Below are 22,549 nucleotides of genomic sequence, written 5' to 3'. Positions count from 1 at the left end.
CAGTGCTTTTGGCCCTTGGCATGAGCAAAGCCTATAAAAAGCTGTGTTTTTGGCTGTTGGAGTGAGTAGAGCCTTTAAAATACAGTGCTTTTGGCTGTTGGAGTGAGTAGACCCTTTAAAATTCAGTGCTTTTGGCTGTTGGAGTGAGTAGAGCCTTTAAAATACAGTGCTTTTGGCCAATGGCGTGAGCAGAGACTTAAAAATGCAGTGTTTTTGGCCGTTGGAGTGAGTAGAGCCTTTAAAATACAGTGCTTTTGGCTGTTGGAATGAGTAGAGCCTTTATAATACAGTGCTTTTGGCTGTTGGAGTGAGTAGACCCTTTAAAATACAGTGCTTTTGGCCCTTGGCTTGAGTAGAGCTTTTAAAAAGCAGTGCTTTTGGCCCTTGGAGTGAGTGGAGCCTTTAAAATACAGTGCTTTGGGTTGTTGGAGTGAGTAGAGCCTTTAAAGTACAGTGGTTTTGGCCCTTGGAGTGAGTGTAGCCTTTAAAATACAGTGATTTTGGTTGTTGGTGTGAGTAGAGCCTTTAAAATACAGTGCTTTTGGATGTTGGAATGAGTGGAGCCTTTAAAAAGCAGTGCTTTTGGCCCTTGGAGTGAGTGGAGCCTTTAAAATACAGTGCTTTTGGCTGTTGGAGTGAGAAGAGCCTTTAAAATGCAGTGCTTTTGGCTGTTGGAGTGAGTAGAGCCTTAAAAATGCAGTTCTTTTGGCTGTTGGAGTAGGTAGATCCTTTAAAATACAGTGATTTTGGCCCTTGGAGTGAGTAGAGCCTTTAAACTTCAGTGCTTTTGGCTGTTGGAGTGAGTAGAGCCTTTAGAATGCAGTGCTTCTGGGTGTTGGAGTGAGTGAGCCTTTAAAAAGCAGTGCTTTTTGCTGTTGGAGTGAGTAGAGCCTTTAGAATGCAGTGCTTTTGGCTGTTGGAGTGAGTGGAGCCATTAAAATTCAGTGCTTTTGGCTGTTGGAGTGAGTAGAGCCTTTAAAATACAGTGCTTTTGGCTGTTGGAGTGAGTAGAGCCTTTAAACTTCAGTGCTTTTGGCTGTTGGAGTGAGTAGAGCCTTTAAAATACAGTGCTTTTGGTTGTTGGAGTGAGTAGAGCCTTTAAAGTACAATGTTTTTGGCCCTTGGAGTGAGTGGAGCCTTTAAAATACAGTGATTTTGGTTGTTGGCATGAGTAGAGCCTTTAAAGTACAGTGGTTTTGGCTGTTGGAGTGAGTAGAGCCTTTAAAATACAGTGCTTTTGGCTGTTGGAATGAGTGGAGCCTTTAAAAAGCAGTGCTTTTGGCCCTTGGAGTGAGTGGAGCCTTTAAAATACAGTGCTTTTGGCTGTTGGAGTGAGAAGAGCCTTTAAAATGCAGTGCTTTTGGCTGTTGGAGTGAGAAGAGCCTTTAAAATGCAGTGCTTTTGGCTGTTGGAGTGAGTGGAGCCATTAAAATTCAGTGCTTTTGGCTGTTGGAGTGAGTAGAGCCTTTAAAATACAGTGCTTTTGGCCCTTGGCTTGAGTAGAGCTTTTAAAAAGCAGTGATTTTGGCCCTTGGAGTGAGTGGAGCCTTTAAAATACAGTGCTTTTGGCTGTTGGAGTGAGAAGAGCCTTTAAAATGCAGTGCTTTTGGCTGTTGGAGTGAGAAGAGCCATTAAAATTCAGTGCTTTTGGCTGTTGGAGTGAGTAGAGCCTTTAAAATACAGTGCTTTTGGCCCTTGGAGTGAGTAGAGCCTTTAAACTTCAGTGCTTTTGGCTGTTGGAGTGAGTAGAGCCTTTAGAATGCAGTGCTTCAGGGTGTTGGAGTGAGTGAGCCTTTAAAAAGCAGTGCTTTTTGCTGTTTGAGTGAGTAGAGCCTTTAAAATACAGTGCTTTCGGCTGTTGGAGTGAGTGGAGCCTTTAAAATACAGTGCTTTTGGTTGTTGGAGTGAGTGGAGCCTTTAAAATACAGTGCTTTTGGTTGTTGGAGTGAGTGGAGCCTTTAAAATACAGTGCTTTCGGCTGTTGGAGTGAGTGGAGCCTTTAAAATACAGTGCTTTTGGTTGTTGGAGTGAGTGGAGCCTTTAAAGTACAGTGGTTTTGGCTGTTGGAGTGAGTAGAGCCTTTAAACTTCAGTGCTTTTGGCTGTTTGAGTGAGTAGAGCCTTTAGAATGCAGTGCTTCTGGGTGTTGGAGTGAGTGAGCCTTTAAAAAGCAGTGTTTTTGGCACTTAGAGTAAGTAGAGCCTTGCAAAAGCAGTGATTTTGGCTATTGGAATAGGTAGATCCTTAAAAATACAGTGCTGTTTGAGTGAGTAGAGCCTTTAAAATACAGTGCTTTTGGCTGTTGGAGTGAGTGGAGCCTTTAAAATGCAGTGCTTTTGGCTGTTGGAGTGAGTGGAGCCATTAAAATGCAGTGCTTTTGGCCCTTGGAGTGAGTGGAGCCTTTAAAATACAGTGCTTTTGGTTGTTGGAGTGAGTAGAGCCTTTTAAGTACAGTGGTTTTGGCTGTTGGAGTGAGTAGAGCCTTTATAATACTGTGCTTTTGGCTGTTGGAGTGAGTAGACCCTTTAAAATACAGTGCTTTTGGCCCTTGGCTTGAGTAGAGATTTTAAAAAGCAGTGATTTTGGCCCTTGGAGTGAGTGGAGCCTTTAAAATACAGTGCTTTGGGTTGTTGGAGTGAGTGGAGCCTTTCATATGCAGTGCTTTTTGCTGTTTGAGTGAGTAGAGCCTTTAAAATAGAGTGCTTTAGGCTGTTGGATTGAGTGGAGCCATTAAACTTCAGTGCTTTTGGCTGTTGGAGTGAGTGGAGCCTTTAAAATGCAGTGCTTTTGGCTGTTGGAGTGATTGAGCCTTTAAAAAGCAGTGTTTTTGGCACTGAGAGTGAGTAGAGCCTTGCAAAAGCAGTGTTTTTGGCTGTTGAAGTAGGTAGATCCTTAAAAATACAATGCTTTTTGCTGTTTGAGTGAGTAGAGCCTTTAAAATACAGTGCTTTTGGCTGTTGGAATGAGTGGAGCCTTTATAATACAATGCTTTTGGCCCTTGTCGTGAGTAGAGCCTTTACAAAGCAGTGCTTTTGGCCCTTGGAGTGAGTGGAGCCATTAAAATTCAGTGCGTTTGGCTGTTGGAATGAGTGGAGCCTTTATAATACAATGCTTTTGGCCCTTGTCATGAGTAGAGCCTTTACAAAGCAGTGCTTTTGGCCCTTGGAGTGAGTGGAGCCATTAAAATTCAGTGCGTTTGGCCCTTGGACTGAGTGGAGCCTTTAAAACACATTGCTTTTGGTTGTTGGAGTTAGTAGAGCCTTTAAAATACAGTGCTTTTGGCTGTTGGAGTGAGTAGAGCCTTTAAAATACAGTGCTTTTGGCCCTTGGAGTGAGTAGAGCCTTTAAACTTCAGTGCTTTTGGCTGTTGGAGTGAGTAGAGCCTTTAGAATGCAGTGCTTCTGGGTGTTGGAGTGAGTAGAGCCTTTAAAATACAGTGCTTTCGGCTGTTGGAGTGAGTGGAGCCTTTAAAATACAGTGCTTTTGGTTGTTGGAGTGAGTGGAGCCATTTAAATTCAGTGCTTTTGGCTGTTAGAGTGAGTAGAGCCTTTAAAATACAGTGCTTTTGGCTGTTGGAGTGAGTAGAGCCTTTAAACTTCAGTGCTTTTGGCTGTTGTAGTGAGTAGAGCCTTTAAAATACAGTGCTTTCGGCTGTTGGAGTGAGTGGAGCCTTTAAAATACAGTGGTTTTGGCTGTTGGAGTGAGTAGAGCCTTTAGAATGCAGTGCTTCTGGGTGTTGGAGTGAGTGAGCCTTTAAAAAGCAGTGTTTTTGGCACTGAGAGTGAGTAGAGCCTTGCAAAAGCAGTGATTTTGGCTGTTGGAGTTGGTAGATCCTTAAAAATACAGTGCTGTTTGAGTGAGTAGAGCCTTTAAAATACAGTGCTTTTGGCTGTTGGAGTGAGTGGAGCCTTTAAAATGCAGTGCTTTTGGCTGTTGGAGCGAGTGGAGCCATTAAAATGCAGTGCTTTTGGCCCTTGGAGTGAGTGGAACCTTTAAAATACAGTGCTTTTGGTTGTTGGAGAGAGTAGAGCCTTTATAATACAGTGCTTTTGGCCATTGGCGTGTGCAGAGCCTTTAAAATACAGTGCTTTTGGCTGTTGGAGTGAGTAGAGCCATTAAAATTCAGTGTTTTGGCTGTTGGAGTGAGTATACCCTTTCAAATGCAGTGCTTTTTGCTGTTTGAGTGAGTAGAGCCTTTAAAATACAGTGTTTTCGGCTGTTGGATTGAGTGGAGCCATTAAACTTCAGTGCTTTTGGCTGTTGGAGTGAGTGGAGCCTTTAAAATGCAGTGCTTTTGGCTGTTGGAGTGAGTGAGCCTTTAAAAAGCAGTGTTTTTGGCACTGAGAGTGAGTAGAGCCTTGCAAAAGCAGTGTTTTTGGCTGTTGGAGTCGGTAGATCCTTAAAAATACAGTGCTTTTTGCTGTTTGAGTGAGTAGAGCTTTTAAAATACAGTGCTTTTGGCTGTTGGAATGAGTGGAGCCTTTATAATACAATGCTTTTGGCCCTTGTCGTGAGTAGAGCCTTTACAAAGCAGTGCTTTTGGCCCTTGGAGTGAGTGGAGCCATTAAAATTCAGTGCTTTTGGCTGTTGGAGTGAGTGGAGACATTAAAATTCAGTGCTTTTGGCTGTTGGAGTGAGCGGAGCCTTTAAAATACAGTGCTTTTGGCCCTTGGAATGAGTAGAGCCTTTAAAATACAGTGCTTTTGGCCCTTGGAATGAGTAGAGCCTTTAAAATACAGTGCTTTTGGTCCTTGGGGTGACTGCTGCTGCATGGCTCTCGTTTTTAATTTTTTGGCCCTTGGGGTGACTAGAGCCATGCAGCAGCAGCATTTCATTTTTTGGCCCTTGGGGTGACTAGAGCCATGCAGCAGCAGTTTTTCATTTTTTGACCCTTGGGGCGACCTCTAAAAAATTAGATTTCAGGCCCTTGGGGTGAGCCCTAAAACATTAATTTGCAGGCTCTTTGGGGGAGCCCTAAAAAATTGTTTTGCAGGCCCTTGGAGGGGAGCCCTAAAAGATTTTGCACGCTCCTGTGGGGGTATGCATGAAAAATGTTTTTTTAATTAAAAAAAAAAACAGAAAATATTACTATATTCAGTAGTAGGGGCTGTGGTTGTAGGAGGAGAATGAGAAGGATGTGGAAGAGTAAATTGGTTGCTGGCAGCCTCTCTCCAGTACCTGGACTCTGGACTGGATATACAGCTGGGTATCCACGTCCCCTGGTGCTGGCGAGGGGCACTGCTGACAGCCTCTTTCCAGTACATGGATTCTGGAGTGGATACCCAGCTTGATATCCACGTCCACGTGCTCGCCCACGTACCATGGTGCTGGCGAGGGGCACTGCTGGCAGCCCCTCTCCAGTACCTGGACTTTGGAGTGGACATCCCGCTGGGTATCCACTTCCACGCCCATGTCCCCTTGGGACCGGTGGGGGACGCAGCTGTCAGACCCACACCGATCAGATATTTGTCGCCTATCCTGTGAACAGATAAATACTTTTCATGGCATAATCCTATTTACAGGGTTTTATTTTAAGCTTAGTACCTATTACAGCGGCCATTCCCCACAGCTCTGACACTAATCTATCCTGACCACTAGGACCCCCCACCATCATCAAAACAAGGGTCCTACATTTGTACTACTGCGCCATTCATCCCTATGGGACTGCTGAAAAGAAATAGAGATCAGAATTATCTCTGGCTGTCTCAAAGAAATGAACGAATCAGCAGCGCACATTGTGGATCATATAGGGCAGAAACAGGACATGTGATCAGTGGGGGTCCCAAAGGACAGATCCCCAGTGATCTACTTTTTATTCCTAGAGGGAATAGCTTGTTGTCTCTGGTGCTGGAAGCCGACATCTGTGTCCCTGGTATAGCGGTGGTGCCGGAGCACTACAGCCCTGCCCCCAATAACTAGGAACACAGCTGCAGTATTCACCCCCGCCTATATACAGTGAACAGAGCTGCAGTATTCACTCCCACCTATATACAGTGAACAGAGCTGCAGTATTAACCACCGCCTATATACAGTGAACAGAGCTGTAGTATTCTACCCCGCTTATATACAATGAACAGAGCTGTAGTATTAACCACCACCTATATACAGTGAACAGAGCTGTAGTATTCTACCCTGCTTATATACAGTGAACAGAGCTGTAGTATTAACCACCGCCAACATACAGTCTACAGAGCCTTCTAGGTTCTAGCACTGGAGACTGGCTGGAAGTGCTGAGTCCCACTGATCCAATATTGGTGACCCTATCCTAAGGGGGAGGGGGGGCCATCAGCCTAGAAAACCTGTTTGATGAAAGTTTTTTATAGACCACAGAGAAAACGAAAATGAAAACAGGACAATGAATATTTTTAGTTAAAAATTGATTTTTAATTTCATATTTAGTATCAAAAAGATAATAATAATTTAAGGTAAAAAAATGTAAAACCTTACAAAAGAAAGACCAAGGAGGAGGGGAAGACCCAAATAAGCAAGGAATGGGAATAGGAAGGGGAGAGGCGGGGGAACGGAATTCTAGACCACATCATGTTAAAAGATTATATAGTATATACTTAATAATGGACATCTGATGGGGCCGGGGTAACAGCTAGTGTCAGATCCTGAGGGGTCGTGCCTACACTGCACTGGGATTCGTTGTTACTAGCAATAGGTGGATTAACACCTGCAATATTTCCATTGGGGGAAAGCAGCACTTTTCTCTCTGCATGATTCGTGCGGAAAATACACAGACCCCATTATAGCCTGTGGGTCCGTGTGGTTTCATTGCTCATCGCTTTTTAATGCGTTCAATATTCCGTTCAGAGGGCATCTCCAAGCGGACTCTCCAAATGGAATACCGAACACAGATGTGAAGCAGCCTTAGCTAATGCATCATGGTACGTGTACGCTGACTTGCACTACCTCCCCCTCCGTCTCTCTAGCTATCCTGACCACTACTAGACCTTCTCAACTAAGGCTTGGTTCACACATCAGTATGCAATCAGTATGTGCATCAATCCGTTTTAAGTCTCAAACTGAATTCAAACGGACGGATGGCATACTGATGTGTGAACCAAGCATAATAAGCCCACCGCCCCCGCCCCATCATACTTGCCTCTCTCTTACTTCCAGACTTCCTCCAGTAAGACAGCTCCTCCCTCTTTTCTGACTCTGCCGCAGTACGCAATAGTCCAGCCGTTGCTCTTTGCTCTGCAGTCGGAAAGCCACCTCTACAACGCAGGCATGGGAGGCTATTGTTGTTTTAATGGCATTTACTCTGTAGCCAAAAATGACATGTCACCTGTATTCTATGTTTTGGTACAATTCCAGGGAAAACAAATTTATATGGTTTTATTTACATTTTAACCCCGTAACAAAAACCCAAAACTGTGCCAATATTATGACACCCATAACTTTTTTTCTAATTCCGTGTATGGGGGTGCATAGGGCATTTTTTTTTTTGCAGACCCAGGTATACCCCCCAGGGGGCCTTATCCCTAATGTAATGCATTACAAAATATTGGCACTTCTACTGCAGGCTGCATACATGTAGAGGCAGAGTAAGGGCCATTATATAACATGCTGCTCGCTGTGGGGCCATTATATTACATGTGGGCAGTGAAGGGGACATTCTCCTGAGTGTGGGGGCACTGAGGGGACCATCAAATAACTTTTACTGAAGGCTCCAAACAAAGCCTTATAAAGGTTTATAAAATAAGTGTTGCCTATTTGGAGGAGTCCGGTTGAGACATTTGATCACTAGGGGGCACATCGCTTGGTCTAGAGCACTGGCACCTAATGATCTTGTAGTGGAGTCTTCACACCATTGAGATCTCACATAAACCTAGAAACAAACAAAAACCTAGTTAAACATTGTTTTGAGGTTTATTTTTAGTCAAATGTATAAAAAAAAAAAAAAAAAAAGGACATTCCGGAATTTGATGTGACAGCAGAGACATAAGCCCCATGTAAAACAATAAATCCCCCCCCCCATATGTTATTTAAGTGTTCCCTTCATGAGACTGACCCATTTGTCACACATCCTGCACCTCTCCCACCTCACACAACCTGAACCCCTCTATCATGCTCACACACAGCCTGAACAGTTGTGACTAAATACTAGATGCCCAGTGGCGTAACTAGGAATGGCGGGGCTCCGTGGCGAACTTTTGACATGCCCCCCCCCTCCCCCGAACGACACCGACGTCGAAGACCTCGACCGGCCCCCTCCTCCGCACTCTATTATGTCCCTTACTGCCCCCTGCACACAGAATTATGTCCCTTAGTGGCCCCTGCACACAGTAGTGGACACCCATAAACAATTATTATACTCTGGGGTCTGAAAAGACCCCAGAGTATAATAATCGGAGACCCAGGAGAATAAAAACATAAAAAATTACTGTTTCTTACCTGTCCCCGGCTCCTACGCTGTCTTCTCCGCTGCCGTTCTTCTGAAATGACGTCAGACATCACATGACCCGGGACGCAGGCCGGGTTCATGTGACGTCAGAGACGTCAGAAAGGAGGCCTGGCAGGATCGTGGAGAGGTAAGTAACAGTGTTTTTTATGTTTATTACCTCTCCCGGTCCGTTGATCATTATACTCGGGGGTCTGCAAAGACCCCCGAGTATAATGATGGTATTTGTGGGGCCCGCAGTGTCACTTACCGATCCCAGCCCAGCCAGAATCGGCAAGTGAATAGGGTCCCTAACAGCCTATAAAGAAAAAAAAAAAAAAATGCAGCGGTAGCGGCTGTCACCGGGCCCCCTAATGGCCCAGGCCCTGTGGCAGCTGCCTCTATGGTAGTTACGCCCCTGTAGACGCTGTAGGGACCTGGTCCTTACCAGGTCTAGTATTTAGCCGGCTCAGTGTGAGTTGTCTATTTCCCCTTACTGGTAAGGACCTTTTTCCCGCCTGGTGGTCGGGTCCTTAACCGAGATAGTATTTAGCCAGCTCACAGTGAATTGGCTAAATCCCGTACTCCAGAGGGACCAGGTCCTCACCAGTGATAGTATTTAGCCAACTCTATGTGAGCCGTCTATTTCCCATCATTTGTAGGGACCATTTTTGCCCCCTATAACACGGCGTATACGTTCCTAACTCCCATTGAAATGAATGGGATCTTTTTCAGAGCGCAATCTGCTCACACGTGTATACGTGCCAGATTGCACTCCACGTTACATCGTGTGAACGCACCCTCACAGTGAATTGGCTAAACCCCGCTCTCTGTAAGGACCTTTATAATAGCTGGGCTCCGGCTTCAGTAATGTTTGTAAATCTCACAATAAAGGGACAAGATTAGATCATAAGAATTATAAGATAAAGATAATATGTGTCTTATTATTATTATTCCAACAATTGTTTGGAAATCAACAATAAAAGCGGTAAAAATATTTTTCAGCAAAAAGTGTGAGGGAGTTTTCCTTTTCCATGTTTCCTATACATACAAGGTTTCATACCGGTGAGGTCCTTCCAGTGATAGTATTTAGCCGTCTCACACTGACCTGGCAATTTACTATACTCCGTAAGGACCTTTTCCATCTTTCCTATGCTTACAAGGTTTCATACCGGTGAGGTCCTTCCAGTGATAGTATTTAGCCGTCTCACACTGTATCCATGTATCATATACTGTACTTAGAAGGTTTCAGATGGTATAAGATAGAGTCAGTGTATGAAGAGATCTGTGGAGAAAGAGAACGTTGCATTGTTTGACGGTCCGTGACCCGGCTATGTGAATAGCCTCATTGAATGTAAGGCTGCCATGTGATGACATGACCATTATTCAGTGTAGTGTGAATGTAGGCTTATAATATGAGTCCTGTATACTGTTTATATATAGTAGATAACCGCTGTATTACCCAGAAGCCGCACGGCTTGTAACATCGGCAGCAGTTTTGTGAGTGAAGCCACTCTTTTCTGGTAATATCTAGAGATGAGCGGACGCCGTTCGATCGAATAGGTATTCGATCGAATATCTTGGCGTTCGATGTATTCGTTCCCAATCAAATACAAGGCCGCATACGCAGTAAAAATTCGTATCCCCTCCCACCTTCCCTGGTGTGTTTTTTGCACCAATAACTGTGCAGGGCAGGTGGGACAGGAACTACGACAACGGAGGCAGTGAAAAAAATGTAAAAAAAAACCCATTGGCTGCCGAAAACAGGTGATCTCCCAATTCATAAGAACAGTGTCGGCCATCTTCGTCTCATTCTCGTGTTGGAGTGATAGAGTGTGGCGTCAGACTGTCAGTGCGATACAGTGCTTTGTTAGGGCTCATTCACACGGAGTAACGCCGGGCGTGTATCACAGCCGTACACACCGGCGTTACGGCAGACTGCCGAAAACTTCCCATTCACTTCAATGGGAGCGCTCCCATTGAAGTGAACGGGAAGTGTTTGGCAGTCTGCCGTAATGCCGGCGTGTACGGCTGTGATACACGCCCGGCGTTACTCCATGTCAATGAGCCCTTAGGCAGGAATTGAGAATAATAACAGCTCTTTTCAGAGCTCAATTAATAGCTAGCTAGCAAATCATGCAGCATAGCAGCAGGGGACGTGGAACTAGATACCCAGCTGGGTATCAGCTCCACATTATACGTACTAGAAAGGGGCTACCAGCAGTGCCCCTCGCCAGCACCAGGGTACGTGGGAGAGGAGGTGGATACCCAGCTGGGTATCAGCTCCAGAGTCCAGGTACTGGAGAGGGGCTGGCAGCAGTGCCCCTCGCCAGCACCGGGTTACGTTGGTGAGCACGTGGAACTGTATACCCAGCTGGGTATCAGCTCCACATTATACGTACTAGAGAGGGGCTACCAGCAGTGCCCCTCGCCAGCACCAGGGTACGTGGGAGAGGAGGTGGATACCCAGCTGGGTATCAGCTCCAGAGTCTAGGTACTGGAGAGAGGCTGCCAGCAGCAGCAGGAGACGTGGGTGAGGATGTAGATATCCAGCTGGGTATCCACTCCATAGCCCAGGTACTGGAGAGATTCAGTCAGGAACCAATTTACTCTTCCTCATCCTTCTCATCCTCCTACAACCCCAGCCCCTACTACTGAATGTTTGAAAAAAATTTATTTTTTTTAATTGAAATAATTTTTCTCATGCATACCCCCCACAGGGGCCTGCAAATTAATGTTTTAGGGCTCCCCCCACAGGCGCCTGCAAATTAATGTTTTAGGGTTCCCCCAAGGGCCAAAAAATAAAACCCTGCTGCTAAAAGGCTCTAGTCAGCCAAAGGGCCCAAAGCACTGCTTTTTAAAGGCTCAACTCACCCAAAGGACCAACAAATCTCTGCTGCTGCAAGGCTGAACTAAGTTCAAGGGCCTAAAACTCTGCAGGTAAAAGGCTGAAGTAACCTGAAGGGCCTCAATTTCTGCTGGTAGCTCAGCTTAAGGGTGTGTAACTTAATTTGGAAGCGCTCATGTTAAGGGCCTTAAAAGTGAATTTTGGAAGGTCTTACCACATCACACACATCCACAACGACAGTTCGGGGTGGGGACTAAAGGATTTCCCATTGCCTATTCCATCTGTGGTTGTCATGGAGAACGTGGTTTAAAAGGGGTGCTTTTTATTGTTTGTTGAGCTTGAATTGGGGTTTGTGTCCATCCATTTGGGGAGTAAAGAAGGTTTCCAGGTATTTTCCCACTTTGATAGAGGTTTTTTGGAATGTGAAAGTGTGTAGTTGTTAGGCTGTGATAGTGGGGTAATACAGTGACTTGGGCTTGTTAGATGCCCCCCAGACATGCTTCCCCTGCTGTCCCAGTTGCATTGCAGAGGTGTTGGCATCATTTGCTGAGGTGTAATAGTGGACTTGGTGACTCTCCTGAGTCGAATGGTAGGATCCTCTGAAACAAAGCATTTTCTCCCATAGATTATAATGGGGTTCGATAGTCGAATATTGAGATGCTATTCGTAACGAATAACGAACATAGAATATTTTACTGTTCGCTCATCTCTAGTAATATCCAGCATTCACTATACAATTGTATAGTAAAGTGTGCTGAATGTATCTTAGGGCGGGTTTACACCTGCGCCCAGTCTCCGCTTTGCAGGTTTCCGTCTTCTTTGTTTGCGAGAAACTGGACAGGAGACAAAAACTGGCAGTCACTTTTCATTTGAATGGGTTTGCAAAGTGTCCGCCCGTGAGCGTCTTCTGGCATCCGCGGCGAAACCTTTTTTTTTTTTTTTCCCCAGACACAAAGTCCTGCATGTCCAACTTTGTGTCCAGTTAAAAAAAAACAAAACAGTTTCGCCGCAGAGATTTGAAGACGCTCACGGCCACTCACAAGCGGACACTGGCTGCCGGGTTTCCATCAGGGTTTCTCGGGCACAAGATGGAAACTCACAAAGCAGAGACCGGGCGCAAGTGTGGACCCGCCCTTAGATCAGTCCTATTTTGTGAGGTCTCAGCCTAGAGTTACATGAAGGTATAAATTAAAGGGATTATTGGGACTATGATATTGATTGCTGTGGTCTCTTCTCTACTTACCAAGCACAGTGGCATACACTGTATAGAGGCCGTGCTTAGTATTACAGCTCATCCCCATTCATTTCAATTAGATTGAACTGCAGCATGGCCGTGTGACGTACAGATTCTAACTGAGTAGAAGTGGAGCTCAACAGCATATTCCTAGAATACTCCTTTAGGCCGGGGCCCCACGTTGCGGAAACACAGCTTTACTTGTTGCAGTTTTTTGACTCAAAGCCAGAAGTGGATTGTGCAAAAGATATAGGAAGTTCTTATACTTCTACATTTCCCATTCCTCTTGTAGCTATTCTTGGCTTTGCCTCCAAAAACTGCAACAAAATAAGCAGCGTTTCCGCAACGTGGGGCCTCACATATTAGTAACCCTTAGGCCAGCTTCACACGGACATTACAGTATGGAACGCTGAAGCTGCGAGGAAGCCGGAACTCCTAGCATCATAAACAACTATACTGCTGGGAGTCCAGGTCCTGGTCTGGGAACCACAGCTGACAACCAAATGTGTCCATGTGAAGCCGGCCTTAGGGTGCCATTACACATGTGATCTTTATTCACATTAGCGCATGTGCTGTTGTTTCTACTCTGATCAAAAACACACCTGTGTAATAGCAGCCCTAGGGCGGGTTCAGGCTACCCTTGTTAAAGGGGCTCTATCAGCAAAATTTTGCTGTATGAGCCCCACATATGCGTGAATAGCCTTTAAAAAGGCTATTCAGGCACCGCTAACCTTATTTTAAACCCCCGTCCCGTTTTAAAATAAAACTATAAAAACATATAGGTAAATCATACTTGAACATCCACGGGGGGCGGTCGCGCACGATACGACATCTTCTAGCACACCTACCTCTTCTTTCGGCGACGCCCTCCGGTCCTGGGTCTTCCCGGCTTCATCTTTATCTACTTCCAGCGGTTCAAATCCAATTGGTTGAAGTCCGGCGCATGCGCAGTAATGCTCCCTCTGGAGCTACTGCACATACTCTGGCACCATTTTTCTCAATGGCAGTGCCGCCGGAGTGTGCGCAGTAGCTCCGGAGGGAGCTCTACTGCACACACGCCGGATTTCAACCAATTGGATTTGAACCGATGGAAGAAGATGAAGCCGGGGAAGAGACAGGACCGGTGGGCGTCGCCGAAAGAGGTAGGCGTGGCAGAAGATGACGTCGGATCGTGCATCACCGCCCAGTGTGCAAGTTCAAGTATGATTTACATATATGTTTTTATAGTTTTATTTTAAAACAGGACGGGGGATTAAAATGAGATTAGCGGTGCCTGAATAGCCTTTTTTTTAAAGGCTATTCACGCATATGTGGGGCTCATACAACAAAATTTTGCTGAAAGAGCCCCTTTAATGTCCGTTGATGGATGACCGCAACGGACATTAACTGCAGCAGAGAAATGGACAGAGACAGTCAGTGTCCATTCAAGTTAACACTAATGTAGACAACACGATGGCTGCTGTCTCCTGTCTGTCCTCAGTCTCCCATCTGTCCTCAGTCTCCCATCATTTAAGTTTAGTTTTGTGACTGAAGAATAAGTTGTGCGCACCGGACATTTTCCTTCCTTTACAAAAATAAACAAAAATTACGGAAAAAACACAAGAGACAGAAAAAAGGAGACAGAAGACGGCGTCCTTAATGGGTTTTTTTTTCTTAATATTCTAGTCAATGGGAACAGACGCAGGAGGATGAGGAGACTCCATCTATGTCTGTTGCTCTCATCCTATGACAGGTAACAGTAACGGACGTGCATAACAGTAGTGTGAACGTAACCTTACTCCATCATGTTCTAGGTCTTCCACTACTGTATGCAGAGATCCTGTTGTGCCTTGATGAGTCAGAGTCGCTTTGGTGACACAAGAGGTGGGGATGGGGTAAGTTATAGCGAATTGGTGGATTTCTTACTATTAAAGTTATGACATTCAGAAAACACTATTTACACATCTATTTTTTTTATTTTTTTGCCCAAAAAATAAAATTTGTTAAAAATAAAAAAAAGTCAAAACAACAAAATAATAGCAAAACATGAACAAACTCAGAATCCCTTTAAAAAGTGACCGCTATCATTCAAACGCATTGTTTTATGACTAACACGGCAGAATAGCCTTAAGAAAGGCTATTTGTCTCCTACCTTTATCAGTCGTCTCCGGCCCGCCGTTCGGTAGAAATACCGGGTTTTTACCGGTATGCAAATGAGTTTTCACAGCACTGGGGGCTTCCCCAATGCTGCCAGAGAAGTCTCTCCAGCAATGCCTCCATCTTCAACAGCAACCACCTCTTCTGCGTCTTCTCTGGGGTCACACTCCGGCACCTGCACAGTCTGCTCTGCCATTGGGACGCAGACAAAAGCCAAGTGCACAGGCTGGCGGCCATTTTTTTGGAGGCCGCTACGCTCGCATGCACAGTAAGCTCCTGTAGTTGTATGGAGAACAGGAGCGTACTGCACATGCACGCGTAACGGCCTCCAAAAAAATGGCCGCCGGCCTGTCCACTCGGCTCTTGCCTGCATCCCGAAGGCAGAACCGACTGCGCAAGCGCCGGAGTGTGACCCCAGAGAAGACGCAGAAGAGGCGGTTGCTGTTGAAGATGGAGGCGTCGCTGGAGAAAGTTCTCTGGCAGCATCGGGGATGCCGCAAGTGCTGTCTGAGCGCTTCCCCCCACCCCACCAGTGCTGCAGAAGAACTCATTTGCATACCAGTAAAAACCGGTCTTTCTACCGAACGGCAGACCGGAGACGACGGATAAAGACGAATAGCCTGCACGTGTCAGCTATTCCGACGTGTCAGCTAGGAAAAAAAAAAAAAAAAGTGTTTAAATGATAGGATCCCTTTAAATAATTGTATCCCTTCCCGACATCTGTAATAGTACATGCCGGACCTTTAAAGATGGCGGCCATCATAGCCACTGGGTCTTCACAGTATTGGAGACCCGATACTAACGAGTGCAGCTATAACTACATCCAGGTATATCCCACTATCCCCCATGTCCCTCCGGTGTACCCCCACATTACTAACAAGCACTGCACTATCCCCCCCATTACTTTTTGTACATTGCAGCACATGGAAACTATATGTATATCTAAAGTAGAAAGTCCGCAGAGGAAAACTGCACATTTTACGTGAAAGGCCTTGTAGGAAAATCGCAATGTGTTTCCACAGAGGTTTTTCCTGCAGAGCTTTTTGGCTGTGGCCCCCTATGTGGGGCTTTAACCTAAAGCACATTGTCAATCACCTCTGCACCGCCAATGGAGGAGTTTCTTTGTGCCTCTTATGCAATCCTTAGGCCGGGTTCACACGGGGTATTTTGGATCGGAACCTGAGGCTGCCTCAGGTTCCGGTCCCAAAATACAGGTGGCTGTGACTGGATACCAGTGCACTGCACCAGCATCCAGTTGCGCACTCCGCTCCGGATTAGGTCCAAATGAATGGGCCTAGTTGGGAGGAGGGAGTGTCTTCAGGCGGATGTCGTGAGGTGTCTGAAGAATGAACATGTCCGTTCTTTTTTCTAGGAGCTGGAACAAACGGCTCCCAGAAAAAAACTGAGCAAAAAAAAAAAACCTGTGTGAACTTACCCTAAATCCACCAAGCATCAACCATAGCTTGCCATCCATTAAAGTAACACAGCTCTAAATCCCCCCCCCCCAATTCACCAGGCACCCCACAGTTTGCCATGCACCCATCTCTCCGCCACAGTGAATTGTGTACCCCACATCCACCCTGCACAGGGTCGGACTGGGGTGTTTAGGGCCCACCAGTGGAATTGTTTTTAGGGGCCCACCGCCAGGACCCCTGTAGATGAGTTGTACAGAGACAGGATGGCTAAAGGTAATATCAGGAGCCGGCTGCTCGCCTGCCATACGATGTGTACCACTGCACTACCTAAACCCACTGCTACATCCTGTATGGCAAGAGAGCAGCGTGGCTCCTAGAATTGTCACCATTACCTGTAGCCGCACTGTAATGAAAAAGCTCATCTGCAGAGGTCCTGGCTGTCAGATTCCCACAGATGTAATATTGATGGCTTATCCTGAGGACAGGCCATAAATATTAGAAACATGGATAAATCCTTTAAAGATATTGTCCAGGAATTGGAGCAACTCATGTGCCGGGCTGGAGGTTTAAAATAAAAGAGCATACTCACCTGTCCTCAGCAACCCGTTGTCCTCGGCCAGTGTCCATTCAGTCTCGTGCTGGCACCTTCTTGCTTGGAGTCCTGCACATCATGTGACCGCTAAGAGGAATTGGGTACAGAATTTCCAGAAATGAGGTGTTGCCATCAGACCGAACAGACAGAGGCGGAGGACAACAGGGTGCTGGGGACAGGCGAGTGTGTGGGTTTTTTTTTTTTTTTTTTTTTACACCTCCGTGGCTGAGGTGTAATAATGAGGGATGAATCAGCTGTTTGAGTGAATCGTGACATCTGTGCAAGCGCCGTGACCCCTTCTCTGTTTACACAGTATCGTACATCTCACAGTGGCCATGTCATGTAACTACAGCCTCGTCCTATAAGCGTCTATGTGACAAGGCTGTAATTGCACCACACGGTCACTATAAACAGACAGCGTGTGATATAAACAGGCACCATGGCCCCTTCATACAACTGATCAGGGGGTCACTTATCTCTTATTGATGATTTATTCTGAGGATAGATCATCAATATAAATAGGCTTAAGGAGTTTTCCAGTACAAGGCCCCACGTGGTGTCCTGCAGCAAAAAAGCGCTGCGGGAAAAACCGCGTCCATGACGCATCACGTTTCTTGCCGCAGCCCTTTGCACAGAAAGTTTGCAGAGCTTTCCTCTCTATTTTCTGCTTCAATTATATTGAAACCGCCAGAATTTCCATAGGCATGCTGCAATGTCTAACTCTAAAACCAAGACTGCTTTGGAAATTACAGCATGTATCTTATTTTACCGCAAAGTGTGGATGGGGCTTCATATGGCGAAAACACCACGGGAAAAGCCGACAGTTCCTGCAATGTGAATGGGATTCTAGCAAATCCCATCCACACGTTCTGGAAAATTATGGGCAGTGAACATGCTGCGATTTCCAAAACCGTTGGGGTTTTGGAAATCGCTGGAATATCACTTATACCTACGAAAACACTGATGGTTTCCCTATAGGTGTAATGGAAGCAGAAAATGAAAAGCGCTGCGGGAAAAAAAACACAATGCGTTGCTGCTGCGGTTTTTTCTGCAGCGCTATTTTGTTGCAGTTTGCAACGTGAGGCCTTAGTCTTAATAAAGCCCAAGTGCCACTTTCATTAAATTAATTGCCCCCTCATAGTATGCCCCTAATTCCCCCTGACATAAATACTGCACCCCTAATATCAATGACTACCCCCTTATGTTCATAATGCCTCCTAATATAGCCTCCCCTTGTATTCGTAATGTCCCCTAATAACCCCTATAAAAATGACCCCCCTTATGTTCATAATGCCCCCTCCTTATAATTATAATTTCCCACTCCAAACAACCCCTTGTACTATTAAAATACCCAAAACTAAGCTTTAAAAAAAAAAAAAAAAAATACTCACCTACCTGCGATCCTGATGAACGGAGGTGGCCACTTTACATCCAAGTGCAGGACGTCTGTGTATCAGCACAGTCGATCTAGTTAAAAATAAGGTATATTAATGGCGGTGCCTGGACCCAGAGCAGCGCCATTGGTGTAACTAATGTTTTGTGGGCCTGGGTACAAACTTTTGTCCGTGGTCCCCTATCCCCATAACTAGAGTGAATTCTTGATAGTGGCGGTTATGGGCGCTAAAGCAATATCTCAGATACCTGAAAGAGATACAGCTTTAGTACCCACAACTGCAGCTATCAAGAATACGGTGAGAAAGCAGCGCAACGCCCCACATGTAAGCAATACTGGGACAGCATAACGTGCTCCACAGGGGCCCCCAAACAGTATGATGTGCACCACAGTGGCCCCCAAACAGTATTACGTGCTCCATAGTGACCCCCATACAGTATGATGTGCACCACAGAGGCCCCCAAACAGTATTATGTGCACCACAGAGGCCCCTAAACAGAATTAGGTACTCCATAGTGACCCCCAAACATTATTATGTGCACCACAGTGGCCCCCAAAACAGAATTATGTGCTCACCAGTGACACCCCCCACAGTATTATATGCTCACAGGGTCGTGACTAGAGTGGAGTTGCTCCTGGTAGGTATGATGTCACAGGAAGGGGCGTGGCCTCTCAGAGGAGGGCAGAGTTTCGGCCATCACTGCTCTGTGTTGTATAGAGGAAGCCGGAGCCGAGCTCATGAAGCTGGAGAACAGAAAGCAGAGAGGATTGTCTTGTGGTAATGGAGGATGGAAGAGAAGAGACAGGTTTGTTTTACATGAGACGACATGTTGGATGAGGCTGAGGGGAGACAGTGATGTAGTTACATGGGACTGCACATTAGATGAGGCTGAGGAGAGAGAGTGATGTAGTTACATGGGACTGCATGTTGGATGAGGCTGAGGAGAGAGAGTGATGTAGTTACATGGGACTGCATGTTGGATGAGGCTGAGGAGAGAGAGTGATGTAGTTACATGGGACTGCACATTAGATGAGGCTGAGGAGAGAGAGTGATGTAGTTACATGGGACTGCATGTTGGATGAGGCTGAGGAGAGAGAGTGATGTAGTTACATGGGACTGCATGTTGGATGAGGCTGAGGAGAGAGAGTGATGTAGTTACATGGGACAGCATGTTCCATGAGGCTGAGGGAAGAGATTGATGTAGTTACATTGGACTGCACATTGGATGAGGCTGAAGAGAGAGAGTGATATAATTACATGGGACTGCACATTGGATGAGGCTGAGGAGAGAGAGTGATGTAGTTACTTGGGACTGCACGTTGGATTAGGCTGAGGGGAGCGAGTTTTTTATGGGACTGTATCCCGGAGGGTCTGGTGGATTGGATTGATGTTTAGGGTGGTATAGGAGTCGTTGGCATAGAGGGAGACGGGGTCCTTTAGGTGTTTCTGGCATTTAAGGGGGCACAGGAGATCTTTGGGGGTACTGCTGCATCTAAGAGGGGAGGCAGTGGCGTGCACAGTATTACATGCCCAGCAGTGTCCCCCATTCAGTATTACATACCCAGCAGCCCCCCCCCCCCCATATACAATATTACATGTCAAGCAGTGCCCCCCCCCCCCAACACACACATTATATCTCCAGCAATGCCTCCCCCCCCCCCCCAGTATTATATGCTCCCAACAGCCCCCTCCAGTGATATTATTCTACACTGTGGTCTCCTCAGACCCCAGAGTATAATAATTGGAGGCCCAGGGTAGGTGAATAAAAATAACAAACCCTAATACTCGCCTCGCCTTTCCTGGGTATCCTGGCTCCGGCTGTCTTCAGCATCTTCCTGACGTCTCTGTTGAGTCCTGTGATTGGTCCTCAGCAGTCACATGAGGGGTCACTGACATCATTACGCCGCTGCGCTCCATCTGACTGCTGGGGCCTAATCTCAGGCCTCAATCACATGATGGAAGACGCCGGAGAGGACGCAGAGAGGTGAGTATATCTATTTATTTTAAGTCACCTCTCCTGGGCCAGTGTCTATTGAAAAAGGGCCTGGCAATATGCCGGTGCCCCTTTTCATTTACAATATATATAGTGGTCGGGGAACCAGGCTTTCCCCTGCTGCTGTCACATAGTGGTACTGGACCCCGACTATCTCTAGCTGGCTACTGGCCCCGTGTCTCACCGGGCCAGGTCACGATCGTTACACCCCTGGCAGTGGGTCTTTGAAGTACTGCTGGTATCTAATGGGGGGCACTGGGTCTTTGGGATACTGCTGGCATCTGGGGGGGGGGGGGGAGGGGGTCTTTGGGGTACTACTGGCATCTAAGAAGGGGCAGGGGCCTATGGGGTGCTGCTGGCAACTAAAAGAGAAGGACAGGGATCTTTGGTGTGCTTCGAAGGGGGGGGGGTGCAGTTGGCATCTGAAGGAGTGCATGAGTCCCTTGGATGCTGCTAGCATCTAAGTGGGCAGGGGTCTTTGGGATGCTGGCATCTGAAGAAAGGTAGAGGTCCTCGAGGTGCTTCTGACATAAAGGGGGAGGTCCTTGGGGTGCTATTAGCATCTATGGTGTATGCTGTTGGCATGGATAGGGGCAAGGTGTCCCTGGCGTACTTCTGGCAACTAAAAGGGGCAGAGACCCTGGGGTGCCATCGACATCTAATTATGTTGGCATGCATCCTTGGTGTGCTTGGGCATCTACAGGGGGGCGATGTCCTTGGGGTGCTGCTGACATCTAATGGATGAGCAAACATCCCTGGGGTGCTGCTTGCATGTAATGGTGGGGAGGGTCCCCAGGGGGGCCTGCTGCATGCGTTTGTGTGGGTTCCCAGGGGTATTGAATTTGTGTGTTGGGGTCCTGGGGTACTGCTTGTATGTGAGAGGGAGTTCTGTCCCAGGGTGCTGCGACCTGTGTCCTTGTTTGGAGGCCCCTGGGATGCTACCTGTGTGTGTGTGAGGTGGTTTTGGTGATGGCCCCTTGGGTACTTCCACCTGTGGGCACGTGGCGGAGGTTCCAGGGTACTGCTTTGTTGTGTTTAGGTCATTTGGGTGCTGCCTTCATGTAAATGGGGGATTCCTGCAGTGCTGTTTGTATGTGGGTGGGGGTTGTTCTTGGGCCCTGAGATGTTACCACCTGTGTGTGTTTGGGGATGCTGCCTGTGTGTTGGAGGGGTCCGGCACCTTGGATGTTGCCACCTATGTGTTAGGGTGCTCCTGCTGTATACTGAGGGGGACTGCCATCTGTAGCCTGAGAGGGGCAAGGGGGGCTGCCATCTGTATGATAGGGGAGATCCAGGACCTGGGGGCTGCCTCCTGTGTGAGCTGTAGGTATAAATATTCTGCACTGCTCACTCTCCAACCCTGCAGTGATCACTAGCACCAAACTGATGGTCATTGCTGTATAAAGAGGTTACTCACAATGCAGGAACTCCTTTAGAGCAGAAAGAGTCCCTTCACTAGATGGGGGCAAATCTTAAGACATTACTTTTCTGTGTGTCATAACTGAGTGTAAACCCTTGACTGTGACTCTTGCACTTGGGGTTAGTCGTGGTCAGGTTATGACTGCAATTAACTCTTTCTAGTGCATGAGTTAGCAATTCTAACAAATGTCATGGTCACTTTACTCTCCCTGTACAGCAGGTGCAACCCTAAGGAAGATTAGGGCAGCTATACTTTATTTCAGGGGTCAGCAACCTTCGGCTCTCCAGCTGCTGTGAAACTACAACTCCCAACATGCTCCATTCACTTCCATGGGAGTTCCAAGAACAGCAGAGCAAGTATACATGCTGGGAGTTGTAGTTTTACAACAGCTGGTGTGCTGAAGGTTGCCGACCCCTGCTTTATTTGTATAGCAGGCTGCCTGTGTTCTCCCCCCCATATATTCATTAATACAACGTGCCCCCCGAAGACCACCAAGTGTGCCTGGTGAGCTGTATTCACCACTGACTCCCCCAACCTCCTGCAGTCAGTGATTCCATCTAAGTGATTGAATTGCTGATTACCCAAGAAGGGGTTCATCACAAGCTTGACATGACTGTGGTTAAGGCCCCACGTAGCACCTGTAGCAAAAAAAAAAACACTGTTGGAAAAACAGCAACACATCAGGGTTCTTCCTGTAACGCTTTGTACAGGTTTCCTCTGTGGACTTTCTGCTTTAACTATACCAATAGGGAAGCCGCCGCCGGTGTGTCCTGGGGTATAACTGGCATGCTCCAATTTCCAAAACCATGACAGTGCAGCGTATCCGCTGCATCTATTTTACCGTAAAATGGGGATGGGATTGGGTTTTTTTTTTCTGCCACGTTTCTTCCACGGTGTTTAAGTGGTGTGGGGAGCCAGCCTCATGGAGTTATCCACTTTCTCAGGGTAGGCCATCAATATTAGACCTGCAGGGGAACCCCAACACGTAAAACCCCTGCATATCTCCGGTACAGAGATTGTAATGGCGCATCGCTGCAGTACCTACACTCACCACTACAGTTTGTACAACACCAGAGATCTGCAGGGGCCCCCACACATCTAATACTGATGGCCTATCCTGAGGTACTAT

At 46.7% G+C, this 22,549-nt stretch overlaps 1 long non-coding RNA gene across 1 annotated transcript; it reads right to left on the bottom strand.

The window, feature by feature from the left end:
- Positions 1-7,093: 7,093 nt before the first annotated feature.
- Positions 7,094-22,060, bottom strand: LOC142201394 (uncharacterized). Its single transcript, XR_012715514.1, has 3 exons — positions 22,002-22,060; positions 18,615-18,750; positions 7,094-7,836 (listed from the first exon to the last, which is right to left on the bottom strand). It is a non-coding gene; the product is annotated as an uncharacterized LOC142201394 (long non-coding RNA).
- Between the last annotated feature and the right edge of the window lie 489 nt (positions 22,061-22,549).

The sequence above is a fragment of the Leptodactylus fuscus genome, chromosome 4 (genome assembly GCF_031893055.1).
Source record: "Leptodactylus fuscus isolate aLepFus1 chromosome 4, aLepFus1.hap2, whole genome shotgun sequence".
NCBI classification, from domain to species: domain Eukaryota; kingdom Metazoa; phylum Chordata; class Amphibia; order Anura; family Leptodactylidae; genus Leptodactylus; species Leptodactylus fuscus.
This window is presented reverse-complemented; position numbering and strand designations above follow the sequence as displayed.